Below are 20283 nucleotides of genomic sequence, written 5' to 3'. Positions count from 1 at the left end.
TGGTCCTCTTTGAGAAGCTTCAAAGGCAGGATAAAATAAAAAATTCTTCCATTTGGCATTTTAAGCCTCTCATAATTTGGCTCTGACCTATCTTTTCAGAGTGATTATTTTTCCACTTTTTATGTTTTATCTATTTTATTTTTAATTTATGGAATAGAACAAACATTTCCACAACATAGTATAATAAAAAAGATGGTGGCACATGAAACAGGAATTTATTATGTACAACTAGCTATTCTTTTAAAATATATAATAAAGTTTTCATGTAATTGTTTTATTTTCTTTTTTCCCTGCCCCCCACTCTAGAGATGGCCACCATTAGATACAAATATGTATATATATAATGTATATATACACATACATTATATATACATATATACATATGTGTAATCAATCTATCTTTACTTCTATTTATTAGTTCTTCCTCTGGATGTCATATGTCCTTGGTAGTTAACATGGGTATTTATGATAGTCAAAATGACTTATTTGCTCAAAGTTGTTCTTAAAACAATATTACTGTTACTATATACAATATTCTCTTGGTTCTGCTTGTTTCGCTCTTCATTATTTCTTGCAAATTTTTCCATGTTTTTCTAAAATAATTGAGCTTATCATTTTTTATGGCACAATAGTCTTCAATCACAATCATATACCACAACTTGTTCAGCTATTCCCCAATTGATAAACATCCCCAAAATTTCTAGTTCTTTGCCACCACAAAGAGAGCTGCTATAAACTTTTTAGAACATATGGTTCTTTTCCTTTTTGCCTAATCATCTTTGGAAATAGAGCTAGTAGTGGTATTGCTGAGTCAAAGGATATAGGCAACTTAATAACCCTTTACGCATATTTCCAGATTGCTCTTCAAAATGGTTGCATCAATTCATAATTCTACCAACAATGAATTAGTGACCCTTTAATAAATTAGTGAAATTCCTTTGTTTGATCATAATCTCACCATTTTAATTCTTCTTACACTTTCCTTCTCCTAAGCTTTACTTTGTAAAAAATGTTTTTATTGATATTCTTTTCCCCTAATGCCATTTTACAACTGTTCCCCTTCCACATATACTCTCCACCAAGTGGTGTGCTTTGTTTAACATTCAACTCTCCAAAAAACCTCAAAATTAATATAGGACAAACTTTAAAAAAATTAAACTTTTTTTATTTAAGGTTTTGAGTTCCAAATTTTATCCCTCCTTCCTCTCCCCCTTCCCTGAGACAGTAAGCAATCAGATATGAGTTATATATGGGCAATTATGTAAAATATTTCCATATTAATCATTTTGTACAAGAAAACTCAAATAAAAGAAAAAAATTAAAGAAAGTGAAAAATACCATGCTTTAATCTGTATTCAAATAATATCAGTACTGTCTTTGGAAGCAGATAGTATGCTTCAGCATTAGTTGCTTGGGATTTTCTTGGAGAAAATTGCTGAGAATAGCTAAGACATCCACAGTTCTTCATTGAACAATATTGCTGTTACTATAACTTTTTTTTGTGTGAAAAGTTTTTCATAGCTGTGTTTTTATAGTTCCTAGATTTGTCTTGGCAGATGGACTCCCAAGTACATTATATTATTTACAGTTATTTTAAATGGAATTTCTCTTTTTTATCTCTTGCTGCTGAATTTTGTTGGTAACATATAGAAAAACTGATGATATATGTGGGTTTGTTTTGTATGCTGAAACTTTGCTAAGGTTGTTAATAATTTCAAGTCCTTTTTTTAGTTGATTCCCTGGGATTTTCCAAGCATAAATAACATCATATAATCTTCAAAGAATGATAGTTTTGGGGCAGCTGTATGGCACAGTGGATAGAGCCCTGCAGTCAGGAGGAATTGAGTTCAAATCCAGCCTCAGACACTTGATGCTTACTAGCTGTGTGACCCTGGGCAATTCACTTAACCCCATTGCCTAGTCAAAAAAAAGATAGTTTTCTTTCCTCATTGCCCATTCTAATTCATTTAATTTCTTTTTCTTCTCTTATTTCTATAGATAACATTTCTACTATAATATTAAATAATAGAGATGATAATGAACATCCTTGCTTCACCCCTGATTGTAGTGGGAAGGCTTCTAGCTTATCCCCATTACAGATAATGCTTGCTAATAGTCTTAGATTGATATTACTTATCATTTTAAGGTAAGCTACATTTATTCCTATGCTCTAGGACATACTTTTAAATTTAATCTGCATTATCAACATTTTTCCATCACTTTCTTAAGTCTAGAAATCAAGAAAACAAAAAATAAAACTTGATTATGAAAGCTACAAATCTTTGTAGCATTTTCTGCTTTCCAAATATAAATGCTCTCAATGAAAATTTAATAATTGTCTTTTGGGAGCTGGTTCAAGCTGGCTCCAGCACATCCCTGACCCCAAACCACATTTTTTCCCTTATAGATTTTTGGTGTTTTCAAACTATTTGGAACAAATAATTTCAGCTAATCAAAACAAATCACTGGACTGGCCATGGATGTCAATATAGGTCTTATTCCACACCTCTTTGCTGAGTGGTAAGAGTCACACTTCACCCTCAGTCTTGATTAGGCTTAGCTTCCAGACCATTCATTCCTCCCACTCCCAATACATCATGCATGACATGGTCTCATATATGAGTCAGCTTCTGGATTCCTTGAGAAAGTATCTTAGGGGCTGTTCATTATCCAGTGGCCATGATTTGGATTGAATGATAAATTTTAATATAGTGATCCTCAGAGGAGGTGAGGATGCTGAGTGATAGCAACAGAGAGACAGTCTACAAAAAATAATGAAGAGCAAGGAAAAAAAAAAACATATCTGTATTCCCTTCCAAGATGAATTTGTTGGAGCATATGAGAGAAGATACAATCAGTACTAGAGTGGCTACTCAGGGATGCACTATTATCCTAGAGTAACCAGGTTTATGTAAGTGAAAGAATATGGAAAAAGAATGAAAGGAAGAAGTTTAAAGTAAAGGAAGTTTGTTAAATATGGAAAGGTAATTTCAGAGGCCATGGTGGAGGCAGTGGGTAGATTTTGAAAGAGTTCCTAGAGCGATAAGGTTGAGGTGGGTGCAGGTGATAGAATAGGAAATGGGGGCTAAGGAGGGGGTTGTTTACTGATAGAAAATCTGATTCAGTATTATTCAGATTGGGAAAGTAAGAAGGGGGAGGGATTTGCTAGCTACAGGGGAAGAGACCCTGCAGGGTAGCAGGAGAAGGAAATAGCTCTTTTTCAAAGCAGTAATTTCATTTTTCCTAGCCTATTTACTTTTTTTTCCTTTTTCCTTTCTACTTCTTTAACCTATTTTTTGAGTTCAGATTTTATGCTAGAGTTGGACTCTGCTCTAGGATGTCTGGGATGAGCTTATGTCTTTTAATTCCTTCTTCTCCTTTCACTGCTCAGTGGGGTCCTATAGATTTTTGGTGTTTTCAAACTAGTGTGATCTGGGGATAGGCCTGGCCACTGTCCTTCTGTTCTTCATTCTGGTCCCTGCTGCCTTATAAATGCAACCACTATGTTGGAATGATGACCTCAAAGTGAGTAATGGGAAGCAGAGATGCAAAATGGCACCTAATTCTTCACCCAGTTCTAGTATAGCAGTCCCCTGGAAGTTATTTCTGACCAAGTGTTCAGTCCCCTTTCCATCCCTGAGTACTGATCCACCTGCTACTGCTGCCACTGCCCTAACCTATGGGCCATTTCTACCATGCACTGCTTCTGGCTACTCCCCAACCCAGTGTCTATACAACTTTCTTTTCTGTCTTCCTAAGCTGAACTGGGCTGGAAAAAATGACTCACTGTGACTTTTTTTTTCCCTTGCTTTCCCAATCAGAATTTAGGTTGGCATGTTTTTTTTAAGTTTTTGTAGAGGGAGTATGTTGGGAGAGTTTAGCAAAAATGCTGTTTTCACTCTATCACCTTGGCTCTGCCCCTCCTCTTAAAATGAACATTTTAAATTCTCCCCCTTTCACTGCCAAATTCCAAGAAAAAGTTGTCTCACTTTGCCACCTCAATTTTCTTATCTTCTCAACCTATTAAAATTATATTTCCAATACTTCCACTCTACTAAAGCTTCTCTTTAAAAGATTCTAGAAATCAATTGCCTTTGAATTCAAATTGCTAAATTCTATGGTCATTTCTCAATCCCTATTCTACTTGATCTTTGTGTGACTTTTGACACTATTGACCACCTAATGTCCTCAATCCTCTTTTCATCCTTGACTCCTAGGACACTGCTCTCCTGGTTTTCCTTCTATCTGTCTAACTTCTTTCCAGTCTAATTTGCTGCTTCATCAACCATCTCTTCCCATGAGCATCAGTGTCCTTCAAGGATTTGTTTTCAACTCTCTTTCTCTTTATATATCTTTTTCCTTGATGATCTCATTAATTACTGAACCTTAAATATGCAGGTGATATCCAGAACTATATATCCAACTCTATTCTGTCTCCTGAACTCCAGACTTACATTACCAACTTCTCAATGAACATCTTTACTTACACGCACCTTTGGCATCTCAAGTTTGATATAGCCAAGACAAGATTCATCTTCCACATAAATTTGCCTTTTTCCAGGAGTGGGAGGGAATAGGCATTTTTCACACTTCCCTGCTTCTGTCAGAGGTACTACCATTGTCCCAGTCTTCAAGATTTGTAACTGTAGAATCATTTTTGGCTCTTACTTCTCCCTCACCCCTCCCTCACCCACCCACTGGTCAATATTATCTCTTCCTTTCTCTCCACCACTCCAGTTTAGTCTCTTTATTACTAGACTATTGACCTAACCTCTTAATTGGCACCCCATGTTCCTCTCCTTCAGGATTTCTATGGTCTAGCCAACTACAAGCTGTTCCCAAAAACTTGATATTCTATCTCTCATATCTGTGAATTTGGACAAGTTATCTCTCATGCTTGGAATGTTCAGCTACTTCATCTCTGATGCTCAGAATCCTTGTCTTCTTTTAAGGAATAGGAACCGCCTTCAAGAAGACTTCTCTAAATCCTCCAATTGATAGTTTTCTCCTTCCTTAAATTCATTTGCATTTGTTTATCTGTGTATATTTTGTATCCCTTCCCCCACTGCCATGCTCTCCAAATAAATAGTAAACTCTTTGAGGGAAGGGATTGTTTCATTTTTTCCCCCCTCTGTGTTCCTAGCATCTCTCATAGTGCCTAAACTCGTAATATATGCTTAATAAATGTTGGTTTGTTCAAGGGAATTACTATTGTTTTAATAATAATTATCATCATGAATACCTTATACTGTATACTACTAATAGATAACATGTATGACATATGTATGTATAACACATATTCATGTATTACATGTGACACTTTAAGATTTGCAGGGAACTTTAAATGTTACCTCATTTGATCCTCATAACAACCCTGGAAGGTAGCTGCTACCATTATTCCTATTTTAAAAATGAGGAAATTGAGATTGATAGAGTTTAAGTGACTTGTCTATTTAGTAAATGTTTAAAAAACATTTGACCTTGCATCTTCCTGACCACAAGTACAATGTTTTATCCACTATTTCACCTTGTTGCCTTAATCCGTATGGGAAAAACTAAATGGATTAAAAAAAGTTGTATAAACTATGATATATTTTTAGATTGGGTTGTCAATAGATCAGTATGTATACTTGGCACTACATAGACAATGAATTCAGCACAGGGTTGAATATAAGGAAGATAATGGGTTCATTTAGGGAGCTGTGTAGTTCCTTCAGTGACTGCTTTCAAGAATCTCAAGCTGCTCACTGTCCAAGAACCAATCTTTTAATACCAATATTCTCTTGGTGATGCTATATATTTTTGTGTCTTGGAATACTACACAGTCTACAAAGAATACAATGTAGAGATGGATAGTGGGCATAAGTAAACTGTAGCATATTTCCAATAATGATCAATGCACAGGAAGTGGCATAAGACAACTCAGAGAAAGTATATGATTGGCAAACAAGGTAGGACATCTTGAGGTGAAGGGAAGGGATATGTTGAACAGGACAAGTAATGGGTTGGTACCTACAAATGTCAAGTGATCTTACTTGACTGAGAGAGAAGAATTTACAAGAATTATGCTGGACGACACAGAATGGGTGGGTTAGGATTTGTATCAATAGAGGGGTTACAGGTATTGGTCTAGTAGTTGAGAGTTTCTCATTCATTGTCATTTGACTGTCACTACTCTACTAGGCAGAACAAATGTTATCCTATTGTTGCAAATGAGGAAACTGAGGCTTGGGGAGGAAGTTAAGCAACTTCTTTCAGGTCACACAACACTCCACTGGAAGAACTGGAGTCTAAATTGAGATCTTTTGGCTCCTATTATAGTATTCTTTTTAATAAACTATACCAAACTCTGCCATGCAAAATGCATATTGATTGCACAGTACGGTGACTATTGAAATGTCTTGAGGATCCATTACTATTAAATGATTTACTGTACAGATTTCTGTTAAAATAATGATATAATCTTTATGTCTATAGAGTGGGCCATGGTAAAAGGGAGTCATGTGGTTGTAAATAAGTGGTTCTATGTTTGAATGTGGACTATTTTATGTTTAATGTGAACAATAGACCCTAGGCCATCATAATCATTTTGCTACAGCACAATTAATCAGGCCTTTGATTTTTTTTTCACTTCATCTTTTCTTGACCCTTATACAATAGTTATTCAACATTTAAATATTTTATTCTTATAGTGAATAAGGCATAAGGGATAGAAAGCTGGCTTTGCAGTGAGGAAGACTTGGGTTCAAATATAACCACTGTCAAATATTAGTTGTATGACACTGATAAAATCATTTAACTTTTTTGTGTAAGACTTTGAGTTGTGGACCAATTTCTAATATGCATTGGTAAAAGAAGTTTCCTCATTGGGAATTACCTTTACCAATGGCATCAATTGCAAAATAAAATGAGGGCCACTAATTTATACATCTAGGGCAGCTAGGTGGCACAGTGAATAGAATACCAAGCCTGGAATCAAGAAGGCATCTTCCTGAGTTCAAATCCAGCCTCAGACATTTACTAGCAGTGTGACCCTTCTGTAAAATGAGCCAGAGAAGGAAATGGCAAACCAGTCCAGTGTTTTTGCCAAGAAAATACCAAATGTGGTCATGAAGAGTTGGACATGACTGAAATGACTGAACAACAACAGGGAAAAAGAATCTCTTTTTTTGTGGGGGGTAGGGGAGGCAGCTATGTGGTATAGTGGATAGAGCACTAGACTTGGAATCAAGAATACTCAACTTCCTGCATTAAATTCTGGCCTCAGACACTTACTAGCTGTGTGGCCCTGGACAAGTCATTTAATTCTATTTGCCTCAGTTCCTTGTCTATAAAATGAATTAGAAAAGGAAATGGTAAACCACTGTAGCATTTTTGTCAAGAAAACTCCAAATGGCATCACAAAGAGTCAATGATAATGAAGATGGCACATGAAAGTTGAACAAGAGTTTCTCTCACAAAGTCTTTTGTCTATTTTACGTATAAGGAAAATGAAATTTAAAGAGGTTAAGTGAATTACACAAGGTCATATAATTAATTGTTGGCAGAGACAGGATTTAATACAGTTCTTTTGATGCTAAGACCAATGTCTATTCCCCATGCCACAGTTTCCCATGTGCCAAAAAACATGCCGATGTTTTTGTAAGTAGGTTTTGGCGCTTGACTTTTTAAACAACTGCATTGAGGTAGACAAGCTAATAGATACCCATCCTTAAAACATACTCGGATTTACTCTTTCTGGTGGGTTATACAAAGTACGTCCTAAATTCCCTGCCTAGTTCTAATTCAACTCTCTGTGGAGAGCTGTGGAGCCTATGTCTGTCCATGTGTACCTGGGCAGCCTGACACTCAGTAGCAATGCAATACTTTTGTTGGTGTCAAAGCTGGAAAAGCTGGTGACTGTGGTATGAAGCCAGAACTTAGTTCATATACATAAATATCAATATAATGCAATTGGTGTGTGTGTGTTCTTTGCTGATCTTAGGGAAATAACTATTCTGAGAGGGAAGGGTGCAGGCTACCAGTGAGAGTGGGAGATTCATCAAGACCATCAAAGTAGCCTCCTCAGCAAATGGAACTTGTTATAGTCTGCTGGGGCAGTAGTGATTAATGACAGAGGAAATGCCTGCAGACAGAGATGGAAAGAAAACCTCAGAGGGTGGTTGCAGCTTCAAAGATCATGACACCTCATGATAGAGAGCTGCTGGCTATGGACCCACCAAAGGAAATTTGACTGTTGGACTGGATCCAGTGAGCTGCACATAAGAGAAACCTGACAGGGACTCTAGGAAAGGAAAAAAAGGATTTCCAGGAATTGAGAGGTACCCTTTGGCCATATTTATTATCTATACCTATACATAACTCTCTTTGTGACCTTGAGGTCACTAACCTGAGATATCTTGTTTGTATTCAAAGGGAGAATGTGCCTCTAATTTGAAGGACGTTTTATAACTACTTTTCTTGCTATGCCTTCTCAGTTAATACCCATTTGTGAAAACTGATGTGGACTAATATTGGTGAGTACAATGGATGGAGAATTTAGAATTGGGAATGCTGAGGGGAGTAGCAGTAATTTTTCTCTAGGGAATATGACCAGCTAGTCTAGTGTCAGTTAAAAGAGTGAACCAGAAAATGTACCTACATATGCAACTGGTTTCCTTTTTTCTTTTCTTTCATTCCCTGTTCAAGAAGCTTTATTGGTACCCTAATATCTCTAGGGTAAAAGACAAATTTCTGTTAGAAGTTTAAAGCCCTTCACAATCTGAAACCAATCAGCCTTTCCAATTTCATTTAATAATGTGTCCCTTCCTATACTCTACGTGTTAGCCAAATTGGACTGTTTCCCATACATAACATTTCATCTCTATATGTTGATGATTTTGCACAGGCTTTCTCAGACCTGGAATTCTCTTTCTCTTCCTCTCTGCTTCTTGGAATTCCTACCTCTCCCTTTAAGATTCAACTAAACTGTCACTAAAATAGGACATTTTTGACTTTACAATTTAGTACTGCCCCCTCAAATAAATTTCTATTCATTTTGTGTAGAATTTCTACTTGATTTCCTATCTTCAGTCTGCATTCAGAATCCATCAGCTCATTATCTGGATGTGGATAGCATTTGCCTTCGTAAGTCCTTTATAATTACCAAGGATTATTGTGTTGCTAAGTAGAGCTGAGTCATTTATAGTTGATCATCCCATGATGTTGCTGATACTGTATACAATGTTTTCCTGATTCTGCTCATTTCACTTTGCACTTTCTACAAGTCTCTCTAGGTTTTTCTGAAATTTGCCTGTTCATCACGTCTTATTATATGTATTTCATTACATTCATATAACACAGATTGTTCAGCCACTCCCCAATTGATGGGCATCTCCTCAATTTCCAATATTTTGCCACCACAAAAAGAGCCGCTATAAATATTTTTGCACATGTAGGTCCTTTTCCCTTTTTAATGATCTCTTTGCAATACAGACCTAGTAGTGGTATTGCTGGATCAAAGGGTATGCACAGTTTTATAGCTCTTTGGGCATAGTTCCAAATTGCTCTCCAGAATGGTCGAATCAGTTCACAACTCTATAAACAGTGCATTAGTGTACCAATTTTCCCATACTCTCTCCAACATTTATCATTTTCTGATTTTGTCATATTAGCCAATCTGATAAGTGTGAGGTGGTAGCTCAGAGTTGTTTTTAATTTTCATTTCTCTGATCAAAAGTGATTTGAAGCACTTCTTTATATACCTATAGAGATCTTTGATTTCTTCATTTGAAAATTGCCTGTTCATATGCTTTGACCATTTATCAACCGGGGAATGGCTTGTATTCTCATAGATTTGACTCAGTTCTCTATATATTTAAGAAATTAAGCCTTTATCAGAGCTACTTGCTATAAAGATTGTTGCTCAGTTTTCTGTTTTCCTCCTAATCTTGGTTGCATTGGTTTTGTTTGTACAAAAGCTTTTCAATTTAATGTGATCAAAGTTATCTTTTCTACATTTCATAATGGTGTCCATATCTTGTTTGGTCATGAATTCTCCTCCCCATGGAAGTGACTGATAGAATATTCCTTGCTCCTCTTATTTGATTGCTTCATTTGTCTATGGTACCTTTTAGCAAGATGCAGTTTCCTTCCTTATCTATGGTCTATTTTTGCTTTTACTTTGTCTAAGATCAGGATTGTTACCTCTGCTGTTTTTTTCTTTTCTTTTCTTTTCTTTTTTTTACTTCAGCTGAAGCAAAATAAGATTCTGCTCCAGCCCCTTACCTTTACTTGTGTATGTGTCTTTTTGTTTCAAGTGTGTTTTTTGTAAGTTTTTTGTATCATGGGATTCTGTTTTTTGATCTACTCTACAATCTGCATCCGTTTTATGGGAGAGTTCATCCCATTCCCATTCACGGTTATGATTAATGCCTGTGTATTTCACTCCATCCTATTGTTCCTCCTCTTTGTCCTCTCACTCCTTTCACCCTTTCCCTCTTGATTAGTGTTTTGCTTCTATTACCTCCCTTGATTTGCCCTGCCTTCTGTCATTCCTACCCTTCTCTTTACTTAATCTCCTCCCCTCCCACTTCCCTGTCAGATAAGATGGATTTCTATATTCAACTGATTGTGTATATTATTTCCTCTTTGAACCAATATTGCTGAGAGTAAGGTTCAAATAATGCCTGTTGCCCACCCTCCCATATTCTCCTCCACTGTAATAGGTCTTTGTTGACTCTTCATGTGAGATAATTTACTCATTCTACCTCTCTCTTCCTTCTACACTCATTGTACTCCTCTTTCTCATCCTTTAATTTTTTTTCAAATTCATCTTATACCCATACCCACACCCTCTGTCTATGTATATTCCTTCTATCTTTACTATTAGTGATACAAGTTTTAAGAGTTACAGGTATCTAAAGGTGTTTGAATCCAAGTTGAACTACAGTGACCATGATGTCATCAAACGGGTGCACTGCATTGGCCACAGTGGCATCCATGAAACCTGCTGTTAGGTACCCAGCTACCAACCTCGGTGCCCCCTGGGGAGGAGCCAGGCTGGACTGTTTGCCCCAACTCTTCCCTGTTGGTGTCTCCTCTTTCCTGCATCACTGCACACCCCTGCACAAGCCCCTAGACTAGGTCTGGACTGACCCTACCATGAAGGCGATGAACAGAGTGGTCCCTCACACCCCTGAAGTCCCCCAACCCTCATTTTGTCAATCCCAGCCCAACTCTGGGCTCTGTTTTGAGTTTTGTGACCAAAGCCAGGCCAGGGTCTCTTGGGTGGCCGTGTCTCTGACCCTCTCCCAGGGGTGGTGGGGTGGGGCCCGGGCTGCCAGAGCCCCTAGCCTCTGCACCTCCCTGAAAGGCCAGTAACTGCCTCCTGCTCCCTCCTTCCCCCCTTAGCCCCTGGCTTTGGGATAGTATGAGCTCCATTTTGTACATGTATGGCTTGTCCAATTATCAACCCAATAAATTCTGTAGAGCGGGAAAAAAAAAGTTACAGGTATCATATTCCCATATAGGGATGTAAACAATTTAGCCAGCTCCCTTAGCTTTTCTTTTCCCTGTTTACCTATTTATGCTTCTCTTGGGTCTTGATATTAGCGGTCAATTTTTTGGTTTAGCTCTGGTCTTCTCCTTATGAAGGCTTGAAATCATTTTATTTCATTGAATGACCAATTCCCCCCCTTGATGTATTATGCTTACTTTTGCCAGGTAAGTGATTCTTGGTTGTAGTCCTAGCTTCTTTGACTTCCAGAATATTATGTTCCATGACCTCCAATCCTTTAATGTTGCAGCTGCCAAGTCATGTGTGATCCTGATTGTGACTCCTTGATATATGAATTGCTTCTTTCTGGCCACTTGAAATATTTTTTTTTCTTTGACCTGATAGTTCTGAGATTTGGCTATAATATTCCTTGGGGTTTTTATTTTGGAACTGATCTTTTTCCTGAGGTGATCAGTGGATTCTTTCAATGCCTATTCTGCCCTCTAATTCCAGGACATCAGGGCAGTTTTCCTTGATAATTTCTTGAAAGATTCTCTCCAGGTCCTCCTTTTGATTATGGCTTTCAAGTAGTCCTATGATTCCGATATTGTCTCTTCTGGATCTATTTTCAGGTCAGCTGTGTTTCCCATGAGATATTCTACGTTTTCTTCCATTTTTTCATTCTTTTTAATTTATTTGATTGATTTATGATGTCTCATAGAATTGTTAGCTTCTACTCACCCAATTCTAACTTTTAGGTGAGTTTTTCTCAATTAGCTTTTGTACCTTCTTTTCCATTTGACCAATTCTACTGTTTGAGAAGTTGTTTTCTTCAGTGGATTTTTGTATTTCCTTTTCCATTTGGCCAGTTCAACTTTTTAAGCAGTTTTCAAAGCTGTTGACTTTTTCCCCCCATAATTCTCTTGCATCACTCTCATTTCTTTTCCCATTTTTTCTTCTATCTCTCTTATATGGTTTTAAAGCTCCTCTTGGAACTCTTCCATGAATTCTTTCAAGGTGTGAGATGACTTCTTGTTTTTCTTTGGGGTTTTCTTCATAGATGTTTTGACACTGTTGCTCTCTTCTGAATTGTTGTCTTGGTCTTCTCTGTCACCATAATAATTTTCTATCATCAGATTCTTCTTCTTTTTTGTCGTTGTAATTTTTGTTCATTTTTTGGGGGAGAGGCCTTTTTTACTTTCTTTTAAATTTGAGCTCTGTACCCAGGGTAGAATGGACACTGTCTCAGGCTTCTTGTGCTAATGGCTATAGGTCCTGGCTATTTACCTGGCTCTTCACTGGTGTTGCCCTGAGGCCCAGAGGGGAACCTCATGTCTGGTGATGCTGTGCTGAGGGGGTGGGATGAGGGTTGCCTGGTGCTACTGGAGGCCATAGGGGTCTGACAGCTTACCTAGTGCTGTACTGAGTTCCTAGTGGTGATGTCTGGTGTGTGCTGAGGCCCAGTGGGGTGTTTCTGCATTTCCCTGTAGCTATACAGAAGCATATGACAGTCTGGCCTCTGGAAGCTGCCTGTTTGCCTGAGGCTACACTGAAGCTTGGTGAGGCTGGTGCTGGCTGGCAGCTACCTATTTCCTTAGGCACTCATAGTAGTGGCATCTCCCTGCTTGCCTGGGGCTCTGCTGCAGCATGTGGAGGTTTGGCCTCTGGAGAATGCCTGTTTGCCTGGGGCTATGCTTCAGTATGTAGTTCAGAGCTGGAGTCTGCCAGTTCCCCTGACTATTCTAAGACACATGTGGGATCCTAGTCTTGGCATTTCCCTGCTCCACCATACTTGGGCTCTAAATTTCCCACTGGTTTGCTGAGGTGGGGTTTCCTGCTGGCTTGCAGAGATGCTTCCCATCCTGGATTGTGCTCCCCTTTCACCTGAGTGGGATGGACCTTTCTTGCTGATCCTCCAAGTTTCTTGGGCTAAAAGATTGTTTCACCCCATTTTTTTGCTGGTTCTGCTGTTCTAGGATTTGTTTGAGGCTCCATTTTATGGTTGTTTGGAGGTAAATATGGGAGAGTTACAGGGATTTACTGTTTACTTTGCCATCTTGACTCCTGGAATTACTTATGATTCTTGTACATGCAAACAATACCTTTCCTCACTCTGAGCAGTGTAAATAAATTATTATAGTTTAGCATAAAATTCATAGCATACATAACTATTAATAAATGAGGTATTTTTCCTGTGTTAGAATTTTTGTGTATTAGAATTTTATTTCCCCATCCCCCTCCACCCCTGTAGAATCTACAGCATTTAACATATCGAATCTCAAAGGTGGGAAGGGAGCATAAGAACTTCTAGTGTAACTTAAAATAATTCTTCTCATATTTACCAGACAATTTAAGAGACAGAACTCCTTGAGAAGATTTGTACCTATAACACTTGGTATACATCCCAGGAGCATTAATTATCCTTTGTGTTGTTTTTATTTATACCTTGAGGAAAATGAGCTGGGAAACTCTTTGCTCCTTTGTCAATAATAACTTCATAGAAAAATATTATGATAAACCAAGCATTTCCATGATAAAACTTCTTTCCTTTCACACACAATATGAAGATGTTCTATATAAAAGAGCACAAAGTTGCCCCTGAGACCTAAGTATCTGAAGGTTTCTTCCTTGCTCCTTCTTCCTGGGGTATGGGTAGGCCTAAGACAAAATTACCCCTAATACTTTATTGGGACTGGCTTTCCTTATCGTCTTGAAGCATAAAAAATACCAGCCATCTGGAGTCTAGACTTCTCAGACTTGCTGAGTGCAGAAGATATCATAAATCACTATACCTTGATGAGGTACTGACCAGAAACCTTTCCATAAGGAGATAAGGGACTTGTCTAGAGATTTTTGTCCAGAGAAGCTAAGTATCACTCTATCATTGTTGCACATGCTTGTTGTATTAGGGCAAAGCAATCCTCCTTATGTAAATGTTCAATGATTTACAAGTGCCTCATTTCTTCCCAAAATTGAAACTGAACTAAGACACTGCTGGTATTAAAAACTTACTTCCAATGAGTGACTGTCCCAGTTCTACGTTGCCCTCCAAAGCACCTGGTGTCACAATAATACCTTGAAATTTTCTGTCTTATTCAGTATGGAGCAAATCAATGAATATTTCACTCTCATCATCCCTCAACCAATTAGTGAACTCAAAGCATAGTTCTGCAAGCAGAGGTAGCAGCTCTCCACCAATTACCATCCCACATCATTCTATTACGCATCAGAGATGGAACTTTTCTTATACAAAAAGGAAAGAAAACTACAAAGCAATATCTAACTACATACCACCACAGTCTGGGAAGCTGCCATGCTATAGTTCCCTTCTGGAAATAGATTTGGAGGCCTGCAGTAGCTCACTCTCCTCTCCAGACAGCTATAAAACTTTTGATAAATCTCTTGTCTTTCACATGGTTTTCCCCCCTCCCCTCTATTGTGTGAATACTTGCATTACCATATGATCACTCATTTATAGCAGCATTTTCCAGTAGATGAAAGAATTAAAATGTATAGGAGAAGTTGGTCAAGTTACTTCATTTTTAAACTCCTCATAGTATAATAAATTGATTGATGAAACAAATTGAAATAGGTTGAGTTTTTTTCCATTAGATTCATAATGCTTCCCCAGAAATTACTAAGTGTCCTGAAATTTTAAATAAATCTCATCATCTTATAAGTAACTTAGTAACTTCAGATAGAATATCATGGTACCTAGGCCTTCTTTTAAGAGAAAAGACAGGTGCCTTTGAGTTACAGATGGGACTTTCTTAGAAGTGAAAAATCAGGGAATGTCCTCAATACCTGAAGATTTCTTAAGTTAAAATCATTAGGAAGTATATAGCTATATTATTTCCCTTATTTATAATATTATCAAGTTCCATTACAAAAAGCAAAATGGATAATTTTGATTACATTAAATTGAAAAATTTTTGCACAAACAAAGCCAATGCAACTAAGATTAGAAAGTAGAAAATTGGGAAAGGATTTTCACAACCAGTGTCTCTGATAAGGGCCTCATTTCCAAAATATATAGAGAATTAAGTCAAATTTATAAGAATACAAGTCAGTCCCCAATTGATAAATGGTCAAAGGATATGAACAGGCAGTTCTCAGATGAAGAAATTAAAGCCATCTATAGTCATATGAAAAAATGCTCTAAATCACTATTGATTAGAGAAATGCAAATCAAAACAACTCTGAGAAATGCAAATCAAAACAACTCCAAGGTATTACATCATACCTATCAGATTGGCCAACATGACAAAACAGGAAAATGATAAATGTTGGAGAAGATGTGGGAAAATTGGCACACTAATGCATTATTGGTGGAGTTGTGAAATGATCCAACCATTTTGGAGAGCAATTTGGAACTAGACCCAAAGGGCTATAAAAATGTGCATACCCTTTGATCCAGCAGTAGCACTTCTAGGGCTATATCCCAAAGAGATCACACAAATGGGAAAAGGACCCACATGTACAAAATATTCATAGCAGCTCTTTTTGTGGTGGCCAAGAATTGGAAATTGAGGGGATGCCCATCAATTGAGGAATGGCTGAACAAGTTGTGGTGTATGAATGTAACGGAATACTATTGTGCTATAAGAAATGATGAACAGGCTGACTTCAGAAAAACCTGGAAAGACTTGTATGGTCTGATGCTGAGTGAAGTGAGCAGAACCAGGAGAACATTGTACACAATTAACAGCCACGTTGTGAGATGACTAATATTGATAGACTTAACCCTTCCCAGCAATACAAGGATCTAAGACATCTCCAAAGGCCTCATGATGGAAAATGCTATCCATATCCAAAGAAAGAACTATGGAGTTTGAATGCAGATCAAAGCATACTATTTGCTATTTTTTTTCTTCTGTTGAGTTTTGTTTCCTCTTTCTGGTGGTTCCTCTTATTGGTTTTAATTCTTACTTACAACATCGCTGATGTGAAAATATGTTTAGTAGGAATGTATGTGTATAGCCTATATCAGATTGTGTGCCATCTTGGGGAGGGTGGTTGGGAGGGAGGGGGAGAAAAATTTTAAACTCAAAAGCATATGGAAGTGATTGTTGATAAAATAAATTAATTTAAAAAATTATCATGTTCCAAATAACATTCAAATTGTTCTATATAATTAAGGTTACCTCATACTTAAAGAAACAGAGGCACAGAGTAAAAGACTTGATTATGGTACAGAGCAATTCATGGCAGATATTAGAAATGTGACCTAGAGTACAGAAATTTCCCGAGTTTTGGGAACTACTTCTATTCCATGTGAAAATGGTCAACTGCATCTCACTCTTGCTTCTACTTGCTACATTGGCCTGAAAAGTGCTGAAGTCAGTGATGAAAAAGAGTGGTTAGTGTCAAGGTTTCCATGACCAAGGGAATAAAATCCATTTAATCCCATCTTTGCTGCTTCTACCTCCTGGAGCCAAGTAACATAAGTATTAAGGGAAAGCTAATTTTCCTACCAATGTTTGTTGATGCCAGGAAGGCATCACAATGAATATGATCCAGTTAGCCGCTGATGTGTCCATGACTGTAGCAACAAGAATCTAAATCCTATGATTGGTTGCACTTGTCCACTTTCCAAATATGGAAAGTAAGTGGAGCCTGACTCTGATGGGTGATCTTAGTTTTGTAAGGTACACTTTTGCTCACCTCATGCTGGTGTCTTGGGGTAGCAATACTCCCAGAGGGAAGCCTGGACCAGATTAAAATGTAATTGGGAAATATTTAACAAAACAAATAAGAATACAATACATCATTGATAGCATTACATTTTAAAACTAAGTCAATATTCCTTATGCAGGGTTGCTGATATATGAAATATTGTTACTCGGTAATTTTTAATTATTTTGACTCTTTGTGCCTTTTTAACTAGTGCCATACCAATTGAATTATCTAAGGGTTGTCTTATAAAGCTAGAAAAAATAATAAATTACATCTATCAGAAAACAGTGAAGAATCTCAAGGAAAATAATATTTAACAAAAAGTGGGAAGAAGAAAAAGGACTCACATAAGTAAGGATAATAATGGTAATTCTTTTTAGCATGGCAAGGAATTGGAAATAAAGTGGGTACCTGCAAATTGAGAATGGCTGGACAAATTATGGTATATGAATGTAATGGAATGTACTTCTGCTATCAGACTTAACAAAAGGGATGGTTTCAGAGAAATCTGGGAAGAACTTTATGAACTGATATAAAATGAATTGGGCACAACTAAGCTAAAAATTTATGTTTTTAAAATTATAAAAAGGAATAACACTGAATGACTTAAGAACTTTGATCAGCACAATGGTCAGCCATAATTCTAGAGGACAAATGCTGAAGAATGCTACTTGCCTCGTAAAAGAAAGCCAACATATGTAGAATGAGACACATATTTCTGGCAATGGCCAAAGTAGAATGTGTTTTCATTGACTAAACATATTTTTAACAGAAATTTGTTTGGTGAAATGGGATGGAAAGGGAATAAATTTCTGTTAATTAAAAAGAAAACCTGTTATTTTTTTAAAAAAGTATTATTTAAGTAAATGTACAGCACTATCAATAGAAATTTATATTTTTTCATTTCTTGGGAACTGAATGTCATGGGACTAGAAGAACATTCCCTTCCTTTCTTTTATTTTGAATATTTTTTTACTTAGTATTTTATTTTTCCCCAGTTACATGTAAAAACAATTTTTAACATTTGAATTCCAAATTCTCTTCTTCCCTTCCTCCACCCCCATTGAGAAGGCAAGGAATTTGATTTAGGTTATACATGTACAGTCATGCAAAACATATCCATAATAGTCATGTTGTGAAAGAAAACATAAACAAAAGAAAAACTCAAGAAAAATAAAGTTTAAAAAAAGTATGTTTCAATCTGTATTCAGACACCATTAGTTCTTTCTCTGTGGATGGACAGCATTTTTCATCATAAGTCCTTCAGAGTTGTCTTGGATCATTGTATGGCTAAATACAGCTAAGTCATTCAGAGCTGCTCATCTTACAATACTACTGTTACTTTGTACACAGTACATTTCACTTTGCATCAGCCCATGCAAGTCTTTCCAGATTTTTTTAGGAGCATCCTGCTCATCATTTCTTATAGTACAATAGTATTCCATTATAATCACGTGCCACAACTCTTTTAACCATCTCCAGCTGATGGGAATCCCCTTAATCTCATTGCCCCCAGAAAAGAGCTGCTATACATATTTTTGTACATATAAGTAATTTTCCTCTTTTTAAAAAAAATCTCTTTTGGGATGCAGACCTAGTAGTAGTATTGCTAGGTCAAAGGGTATGCAAAGTTTTATAGCATTTTGGGGATAGTTTGAAATTGCTTTATAGAATGATTGGATCAGTTCACAACTCCACCAGCAGTGCATTAATGCCTCATTTTTCCCATATCCCCTCCAATGTTTGTCATTTACTTTTTCTGTCCTATTAGCTAATCAAATAGGAATGAGGTAGTACCTCAGAATTGTTTAAATTTTCATTTCTTCAATCAATAGTAAGTTAGAGTATTTTTTCATATGGCTATTGATAGCTTTGATTACTTCATTTGAAAACTGATCATATCTTTTTATCATTTATTATTTGGGGAATGGCTCTTATTTTTATAAATTTGACTTAGGTCTCTGTGTTTGAGAAATGAGGCCTTTATCAGAGAAACTTGTTTCAAAATTGTTTTTACAATTACATTTGCTAACTGTATTTCCCTCCATCCTGTTCCCCCCCCTTTATTTTATTCTCTCTCTCCTTTCACCCTGTCCCTCCTCAAAAATGTTTTGCTTCCGACTATCCCCACTCCCAATCTGCTCTCCATTCTGTCACCCCTCCCTTCTCTTATCCACTTCCTCTCCCACTTTCCTGTAGGGTAAGATAGATTTCTTGCCCACTCTTTTGAGACAATTCTGAGGAGAGTAAGGTTCACCCACTCCCTCTCACCTCCCCCCTCTTTCCCTCCACTGTAAAAGCATTTTCTTGCCTATTTTATGTGAGATATTTTACCCCATTCTACCTCTCCCTTTCTCCTTCTCACAGTACATTCCTCTCTCACTCCTTAATTTTATTTTTTAGATATCATACCTTCATATTCAGCTCACACTTGTGCTCTCTCTCTATGTATATACACTCCTTCTAACTACCCTAATAATGAGAAAGGTCTTATAAGTTAGAAATATCATCTTCCCATGTAGCAATGTAAGCAGTTTAACTTTATTAAGTTCCCTGTGATTTCCCTTTCTTGTTTACTGGTTTATGCTTCTCTTGAGTCTTGTATTTGAAAGTCATATTTTCTATTCAGCTCTGATCTTTTCTTCAAAAATGCTTGAAAGTCCTTTATTACATTGAATATCCATTTTCCCCCCAAAGGAGTATATTCAGTTTTGCTGGGTATGATTCTTGGTTGTAATCCTAGTTCCTTTGCCCTCTGGAATATCATATTCCAAGTTCTCTGCTCATTTAATGTAGTTTAATGTGTTATCCTGATCTTGGCTCCACCATATTTGAATTATTTCTTTCCGGCTACTTGCAATATTTCCTCCTTGACCTGGGAACTCTGGAATTTGGCTAACATATTCCTGGCAGTTTTCATTTTGGGATTTCTTTCAGGAGATGATTCAATTTCTATTTTACCCTCTGGTTCTAAAATATCAGGGCAGTTTTCCTTGATAATTTTTTGAAAGATGATGTCCAGGCTCTTTTTTAAATCATGGCTTTCAGGTAGTCCAATAATTTTTAAATTATCTTTCCTGGATCAAATTTCCAGGTCTGCTGTTTTTCCAATGAAGTATTTCACATTGTCT

The sequence above is a fragment of the Vombatus ursinus genome, unplaced genomic scaffold, assembly GCF_900497805.2.
Source record: "Vombatus ursinus unplaced genomic scaffold, bare-nosed wombat genome assembly UNPS02014805.1, whole genome shotgun sequence".
NCBI classification, from domain to species: Eukaryota; Metazoa; Chordata; class Mammalia; order Diprotodontia; family Vombatidae; genus Vombatus; species Vombatus ursinus.
The sequence above is the reverse complement of the archived record's forward strand: the minus strand, read 5'-3'. Positions refer to the sequence as shown.